Source organism: Camelus dromedarius, chromosome 2 (genome assembly GCF_036321535.1).
Source record: "Camelus dromedarius isolate mCamDro1 chromosome 2, mCamDro1.pat, whole genome shotgun sequence".
NCBI classification, from domain to species: Eukaryota; Metazoa; Chordata; class Mammalia; order Artiodactyla; family Camelidae; genus Camelus; species Camelus dromedarius.
In genome coordinates this window covers 110976672-110985624 of record NC_087437.1, presented here as the reverse complement: position 1 = coordinate 110985624, position 8953 = coordinate 110976672, and the positions used below count along the sequence as shown (strand labels likewise).

Below are 8953 nucleotides of genomic sequence, written 5' to 3'. Positions count from 1 at the left end.
ACGCATTAGCTCTCCGACCTCAGCGAATCTCTCAACCTCTTTACCGCTTAAATGGAGATTATAGAACATGTTTTGGGAAGTTGACTGATGTGATTATTAAATGAAAAATTGAATTAGAAACTACATGATGCAATGCCTCACACCTTGTGGGTGACCAGTAACCACCAGGAAGAAGAGAGTCCCTCAGAGGAGATGATGGCCCAGCCTGAATTTGAACGGTGAGCAGGAGGACACTGGACAGAGGAGAACTGGAACAGAAAGAGGTATTCCGGCAGAGGGCCAGGCAGAAAAAAGATGCTGTTTCAGGGGAGCCCTGGGTTACCCCACGTAGATGTTAGGAGTATTGTGGGAAATCAGAAGGGTGGGATGGGTCTTCAGGGCCAGGTGAAATAAGTGGTCTTTATTCTTAGCAGAGAGACGTCTCCAGAAAGTGAGTGGTGGAGGGGTAGAAACTGGAGATGGAGGAGGAAGGGTTAGGGTCACTCCAAGGGGTAGGGTGACTCCAAGCTGCCTCCCATTTTTCCAGCCTGGGCATTGCCTCTGCAGATGGTAAGGCCAGAAACTGACCTGGGAAACAAGAGAGAAGTTTAGTGGGACTTGTTTGCTGTTGTTTGGTGAAGGTGATGGAGTAGTTACAGTGAGATGGTGGACATGTGAAGTCCATGAGGCTTCCTTTGGTCTCTAGGGAGAGATGCTTAGTAACCTTGTCCAAAAAGAGTCTAGCTTTTTGTAAGTGAGTCAGGGATGCATGTGTGTCTAACGTGGGATGAGTACTGTTCTAAGGTTTCACGCCATCAACTCGTCCAGTCCTCATCGCACCCCTGTGAGATGGGCAGTATCATGAGCCTCCTTTTACAGATGAGAGCTGTGATGGACTCACTTGTGTCTGTCCATCACCCCCCGCACCCCTCCCCCCAAATTCATATGTTGAAGCCCTAACCCTCAGTGTGACTGTTTGGAGATAGGGCCTTTTAGGAGGTTACATGAGGTCATCAGGGTAGGGGCCTAATCTAACAGGGCTGGTGTCCTCATAAGAAGAGACACAAGACATCTCTCTCAGCATGTGCACAGGGGAAAGACCATGCAAGGTCGCAGCAAGAAGGCAGCTGTCTGCGAGCGGGCAAGAGAATTCTCACTAGAAACCAACCCAGATGGCACCATGATCTTGAACTTCTAGTCTCCAGAACTGTAAGAAAATGAATTTCTGTAATTTATTTTAAAGTAAAATAAATGTTTAAGTTAGTCTGTAGTATTTTGTTATGGCAGCCAAAGATGACGAATACGATGCCAATTCAGCACATAGACATGAAGTCACCTGCCCAAGGTCACACAGCTGGGAAGGAACAGAGGCAAAATTTGATTTAGGGCAGAATCTTTGCTTTTAACCACTAGCCTCTTTGCCTTTAACTACTGCCTCTCTAGGCAGTGTATGTGTGTGTGTGTGTATGTGTGTAAGGGCAACATCTCCACGTGGATGGAGAGAAAATGGAGCTGTCACCTTATTCTGAGAGGAGAGGTTGATTTCTGGGGCTCCACCGCACCAGTTTGCCTTCCTGGGAGGCCTAGTGACTTTCACTGAGGCAGCATGGCCATGTTCCAAGCTTCTCCATCCTATTCTGTTCAACTGGGGAGGATGACACTTCTGTAGAATGGAGACTAAACGTGTGGTATGAGGCAGGTGGGGATGCAGACACAGGCTCTGGCATGCCCTGTCTGTCACACCTGGCCCAGGGGCCAAAGGAGGGGGGAAGAGTGGGGGAGACTGAGTGGTCCTCACCCTCACTGGGCCGGCAGGAAGGGTGGAAGTTGCGTGTAAGTGAAGAGAGAATCCAACAGGATATGATCTGGTAAGTCATCCAGAGACATACGATCTGGTAAGTCATCCAGAGACCTGCTATCTTACGGTGGTTATAGTTAGAGATGAATTGAAGATCAAACTGGGGCAGGTGGAGGCAGAAAAAAAGGGAATCAAACCTGTTTTCCCTTGGAGACCCACGAGTGTGTTCCTGGTCATCATTTGTGATTACTAGCTCTTTCCCCTCAAAACACATTTTGAGGAGGGTTTTTTCTTTTTTTCCTTTTTTTTTTTTTTCCGGTTGTTTGTTTGTCCCCTTGCCTTGAAGTTTCTGAAATATTCCACAGCTCTGTCCCTGCCAATTCTGCAGAAGTGTTGCTGTTGCTCAGAGCCTGTTCGCAGCCAAGTGGGAGAGTTTCTCCACAAACTGCCATTTCAGTGAAAACACAGAAAATAAAATGCAACCAAGCACATTGCAAAGAGGAGGCAGTGCTGGGCTCCTTGGCTGTGGTGTGACCTGGTCTGCCAGCCCTGCCTCTCTGACCTTGTCTTTGTATTGCTGGGCATGTTAGTTTGCATACTGAGGCTTCCTTGGTCTTTTCTCTGTAATTGAAGGCTTGTCATGACTGCAAAAATGTCCAAGGTTCCTCAGCCCCCTTCTGAGCCCTCTTTCACCCCACCCCCAACATCTGTCCTCAGGGAAGAAAGCCTTGGTTAAACTAACTCTCTTCCTAAGAAGTTGTCTTTAGGATTGTCATTCCTCCCTGGTGACTTTGCATTTTCCAAGAGGGCTGATGTGCTTCTCAGACACTGTGTGCCGATGAATCACCTGAAGCTTTTACCGTGATGGAGATCCAGGTTCAGTGTGTCTGGGTTGGGGCCGCCCTGAGACCCTGCATTTCTGACACTGGGCAGTGGTGTTGCTGCTGGTCTGTGGACTGTGCTTTGAGTAGCCTGGCTGTAGAGGAACACTGAATAGTTGAATGGTTGTAAGAAACACTATCGGAATGGATGTAGTCAGGATTCTGCAAAGAAACCAACTGATAGAAGATACCTATATTTATGTAGATAGAGATAGAAATAGATACATGAAGAGATTTATTATAAGAAACTGGTTCATGTGACTATGGAGGCTGAGGGGTCCCAAGATCTGTAATTGGCAAGCTGGAGACCCAGGAGAGCCGATGGTGTAAGTTTCAGTCTGAAGTTCCAGCAGGCTTGGACCCAAGAAGGGCCGATATTTCAGTTTGAGTCTGAAGGCAGGAAAAGACCGATGTCCCAGCTCACATCCTCAGGCACGAGGAACAGGAGGGTCAACCTTTTGGTTTTATCCAGGCCTTCAACTGATTGAGTAAGGCCCACCTGCATTAGTATGGGCTATCTACTTTACTCAGTCCACTGATTCAAACATTAATCTCATCCAAAAACACCCTTACAGACACACCTAGAATAATGTTTAACCAAATGTCTGGGCACCCCATGGCCTAGCTAAGTTGGCACATAAATTGAACCCTCACAGGATGGGAGTGTGAATCCTCCTCTGGGGTCTTCATAGCCCCTGCGTTGTCCTTACTCGTCCTAGAACTCTCTAGTGAGAATACCCAGGTGTGTCCTATCACAAGGTCAGTGTTCACTGCCGCACTGCATGTCCAAGATCTCAAGGGCTTCCCTCTACAGAACACCTGGCCTCACCCCATCTTTTCTGGTATGTAAAGGACAAATACTATTTTACCTTTATTAGGTAACCCCTTAATTTAGTTGTACTGAGTGCCTGCTGTGTGAAAGGTACAAACTAGAGGGCCAGGAGGACCAAGGATGAGACACCAGAGTCGAAAGGGTGTGGTAGGGACAGGCTAATTTGTGAGGCCCAGAGCCAAATGAAATTTTCAGGATCCTTTTTCAAAAATTAGGAGTTTTAAAGACAGCGATATCAGAGCAATAAACCCAGTATGGGGCCCTTCTGAGTGTGAGACCCTGTGGGATTTCATGGGTCAGATGCTCTTGAAGCTGGTCCTGGGTGTTGGGAAAGGAGGAAGGAAAGTAGGCAGAGCTGGAAACAATATGGTGGAAGGAAGGGAAGGAGAGTCAGCTCAGGAGCCAAATGGAAATGCTGGGGTATTGATTTGTGCCTCTTTTTGTCCCCTTCCTTCCTTCCTTCCTTCCTCCCTCACTTCCTTTCTTCCTTTCTTCCTTCCTTCCTTCCTTTCTTCCTTTCCTTCCTTCCTTCTTTTTTCTTTCTTTCCTTCCTACAAGGCATTTTACCACTGTTCATGAAATAATGTGTTCATAATCCACTATGTGTGTCATTCCACAGATACTTATAAATTATACCAGTTTGTATCACTTTATTTTTTCCTTTTAATTTTTTAATTGAAGTATAGTTGATATACAATATTATATTAATTTCAGGTGTGTACATAGTGATTCAGCATTTATATACAATACAAATTGATCAGCAGGTAAGTCTAGTAACCATCTGTCACCATACAAAATTATTACAATATTATTGACTATTTTCCCTTACATTACATCCCCATGATTTGTTTAGTTTTTAATTGGAAGTTTGTATATCTTAATCCTCTTTACCTACTTCGCCCAGCCTATTTTCTTTGGCAACCACATGTTTGCTCTCTGTATCTATGAGTCTGCTTCTGTTTTGTTTTGTTTGTTCATTTGTTTTGTGTTTTAGACATAGAGGTCAAAGTATTTGTCTTTGTCTGACTTATTTCACTTAGCATAATACTCTCAAGGTCCATTCATGTTGTCCCTCATGGCAAGATTTCATTCTTTTTATTGCTGAATAATATTCTATTGTCTATCTTTACCACCTTTTCTTTATCCATTTATCCATTGATGGACACTTAGGTTGTTTCCATTTCTTGGCTATGGTAAATAATGCTGCAATGAACATGGGGGTGCAGGTATCTTTTTGAGTTAGTGTTTTTGTTTTCTTATGTCTTTTTTCATTCCTGTTGCAGTGGTGGCTAGAGTCAGAATCCTGTTACTAAGGCTGTCCTCTGTGGTTGAGGGTGGGGTGGTAGTCCAAAGTTGGGGGCGGGTAGTGGTTATGAATACCCAGGCCAGGTTTGGTTTAAAAGTGGTCTTCTAGCTGTTTCTCAGAATACACAGGAAAGTTCTAGAGGAGTGAACCTCAGACGAAAACCATCCCAGGAATGGCCTCCTGGAACTAGAAGGCAGAGTTTCCACTTTCCCTGAACCTCTGTCAGGGTCTTGGTATTCATTTGTGATGTGGCCAAGTGGTTAGAGAAAAGCCCAGGAAGGTAAAAAACAGAGGTCTCTGCCGGTAAGATCTGACTAACTAGAATTTTCTCATTCTAGGTTTTAACTCACACATCGACTAACCCTTGAGGTGAGTAATGGGATTGAAGGGTCTTGGCAAGAGATCGGGGATGAATCAGAGTCATCTCATCAACTCATCAACAACCGCTTTGGAAAATCGCTCTCATCTCTCTCCTGGTGGGTCCGGAGTAAATGATAACTCAACCACTGAGTGCTTTTGCTGTAAATATTTCTGGAACACATACAGTGTGTAAGGTCCTGGAGAGTAAAGTGTCTCCTTAAGGAGCTTAAATTTAGATGGAGACAAAGTGCACTAGTGCTTCCCTCTCTGCATGAGTGAAGCCCTGATGGAGATGTGTGTGTGTGTTTAATTGAAGTACCGTCAGTTACAATGCATCAATTTCTGGTGTGCAGCACAATGTCCCAGTCATTCATATACATACATATATTCGTTTTCATATTTTTTTACTAAAGGTTATTACAAGATATTGAACATAGTTCCCTGTGCTATACAGCAGAAACTTTTTAAAAATCTATGTCTATATATAGTGGCTAACATTTGTAAATTTCCAACTCCCAAATTTATCCCTTCCCACCCCCTTTCCCTGTAACCATAAGATTGTTTACTATGTTTGCAAGTCTGCTTCTGTTTTGTAGATGAGGATAGGTGTATTTTTAATAAGCTGCCTCACGTCCTTTCTTAAAAGAGGACACCCACAAATAAATGACAGAAAAGAAAATAAGCGGTGGGGAACACACGAGGCTGATTCATTCATCCTGTAAATTTTTACCGAATACTTACTATGTGCTAAGCATGGTTCTGGACAGCAGGATTAACGCTGGAAACCAAACAGACCACCGCCCTGCCCTCAGGGGGCATCTGTCCCTATAGAAGACCAGGTAGGAACAGAAGCTGCACAGGGTGAGAGAGGAAGGTGTGGGCTCATCCCTCGTAGGAGGAGAAAGTGAGGAGAGCCGTTTGCTGTGACTTAGCTATGATGGTGTTTAGTGAGGCTTTCAGTAATTGATGGGGAATAAAATGTTGATTCATAGTTGAAGTTGGGGCCATGAACTAGAAATATAATTTCTGCTGGTTCTCCTATCCTAAACCCTTATTTCTGCCTTTAACCACTCGATTTTTTCCTTTCATGCCAATGCATGTTCTTTTTAGATGTCAACAGTGCCCTCAGGAGATGGGACGCCAGATGGCATTTGTCTGTGTTTTAATCAAAATGCCCTGTTCTCTTTGCCACGCGTGAAGCAGCAGCATTCCGTGCTGAGCAGAGATGAGAAACAGCACAGAAACCTGTAGAACCTTTTCAGGATTTCGAGGGCAAGAAATGTACCCAAAGGCTAGGTCAGCCTAATTCCATTAACTTCAGTGGCAGCACCTTGATTATGGGAACAAAGCCTCCCTCAGTCAGCCCTGGGCGGATTCTATGAGGTAAAGTCCAGATGGGTTGAGGTAGGTGGGGCTCAGGGAGAGAATGATTGACAGGGTTGGACCACACGGGGGTGGGGGTGGGGTTGAGGTTGTGGGTATTTCCTATATTCCCATTTCCCTTTCATGGGCAGGGCTAAGCATTTCTCTTCTATCATCTCATTCAGGGTTTTCAACCACTTAATGAAATGTTATTGTCCCATTCTAAAGATGAGGCAACTGTGGTTCAGAGAGTTTAGCTAACTTAGCTAAACCCAATAGCTAACTTTTATGAGTGCACATTATGTGCTGTGCGGTACCTCTTTTTAATCCTCTCAACATCCTTATGGATTAGGTGGTATTACTCTTGTTTTACAGAATGAGAAAGTGAGGCTTATGCAAGATTAAGTAACCTGCACAAGGCTGTGGAGCTGGAAAGCAGTAGAGTTTGGATTCAGCCCAGCCAGTCTAACTCCAGGGTTCTGCGCTTTTTGGATTTCTTAGAAGCAGAAAGAGCTATGCCCAAGGCAATCAGATGGCCACTCTGAGGACTCATCTGAAGCTCACCTTGCAACAATGTTACCACCTTAAAAGGAGGGCCATGATGGCAGTAGCCCTCAGAGAGCGAGAGAAAGAATAATTTTTTTTGGGGGGGGTGGTTTGCAAGCAACAGAAACTCACTATATTATTTAAATATATTTTCAGCTGCTGTATCAGAGACCCAAGTATAAGAGGCATAATAAAACAAAGATTTATTTCTCTGACATGCAACAGTCTTAGTGTTAGGATACAAGGGTGTGTGTGTGTGTGTGTATTTTTTTTTCGTATATATTCCCCTTCCAAGATGGTGGCTTGTAATAGGTTAAGAAATTGCTCTTTCTCCTGGGATGAAAAGCTTCACAAAGGAATGGCTCTCCATTGAGAAGCATGGGCAAGGTCTCGGCTGAGATGAGGTCATTTTTTGAAAGAGTGTCTTTTGGAAAATCTCTCAAACTTCACTCAACATTCCTGCCATACCCATTATGGAACTTGGTGGACACATCACCCAGAGGTCTACAATCCTAACCATTCTTCTCAAACTGATGTTTTAGAAACACTTCAGATGTTCAAAGCTCTTACTTCTCTTTTTGCTCCTCTATAATTCATTGCTTAAATATTTTTGAGTGCCCCAAATGTACCAAGTACTGTGCTAGGTGCTGGGATACAGGAGAGAACAAGATAGCTAAGGATCTGGATCCAGTGGAGTGCTGTGCTGGTGGTGGAGACCATAATTAACTGGGATTGCAGCCTCCTTTAATACAGGAGTTGGTGGGATCATGGTGGGGAGGAGATATGGGTATATAACCTTAACTGGATACAGGAGGTTTTCAGCATCTACAGGACTGTCTGCTGCAGTTGGAGTTTGGCAAGAGTCTATTGCACAAATGCGTTGGTTGCTAAGCTGTAATCTGGAGAATGGGTGGGAATTAGTCAAGTGAGGGGAAAGTTTGGGGGTGGGATGGAGGACTGGGGTGGGTTCTGGGCCAAAGGAGGAGACCCAGAAGTGAGAGAGCAAAATGAGATTTTTCTGTTTAGAAGGATGATTCCACAAAGTGGAGAGCAGGTTTCAGGAGGTGAGGCCTGGGATAGAAAGAGATGAGGCCTTTGATGTGGCCTGGGGAGAGAGGACTGGGAGGAGGGCATGGATTTGGGAGTTAGGCTAGAACAGATGGGAGAAGGAGGAGGGAGAAGTCAAGGGTGACTTTCCGTTTTCCAGTTTAGTTTCACCCTCTTTGACACAGGCAATTCTTTTTGCAGTTTCCTTTTGTTTTCAACTAGATAACTCTGGGATGGCTCAGGCCTCCCCAGCCCCTCAGGATGAAAGGGTCCACCAGGTCAGGCTGTAATGCATATTCACCCCAGCCTTTGTTCTTAAAGGTGGTGTCCAAAGCTCGTAAGGTGAGGGGGACTCACTGGCGGGTGTGGGGAAGAGATTTCATTAGTCTCTCCTGTCAGCGTCCCTTGTCCCTCACAACCTTGCGAAAGGTAAATCCGTTTCCAGATTTTACAGAAGAAACCGGGAGGTCTACGTGAACCTAGCACGAGTCGCGTACTGCCCAGTAGGTGAATGTGAGACTGTGATTTCAAGTGTACTTGCTGTACAAGGTGAGTCAGCCCGGTGAGTCTTGCACTCCCCAGGATCCGGTTAAGGCCACCGTGCCCGACCTGGAGCTTGGTTAGCGCCTAACACAGTCCCCACTCCCGCCTCCTCCCCAGCAGCATCCATAGGAAGGGATTACGTTAGCGTTTTTTTTTCCTAGTAAAAGTTCCTGTCTCCCCTTAGAGTCAGGCACACGCCTCCAAAGCCAGACCACGTGTCTCAGGTACAACTTTTTTTTTTTTTTTTTTCGGTCTTCCCCTCCCCCGTTCCGTTCCCCTTTCCTCTCTGCCTTAGGTGG

General features: G+C 45.2%; 1 long non-coding RNA gene across 1 annotated transcript; it reads left to right on the top strand.

Moving 5' to 3' along the window:
* Positions 1 to 4865: 4865 nt before the first annotated feature.
* LOC135318989 (uncharacterized) lies at positions 4866 to 7208 on the top strand. Its single transcript, XR_010377504.1, has 3 exons — positions 4866 to 5272; positions 6267 to 6539; positions 6894 to 7208. It is a non-coding gene; the product is annotated as an uncharacterized LOC135318989 (long non-coding RNA).
* Positions 7209 to 8953: the final 1745 nt, after the last annotated feature.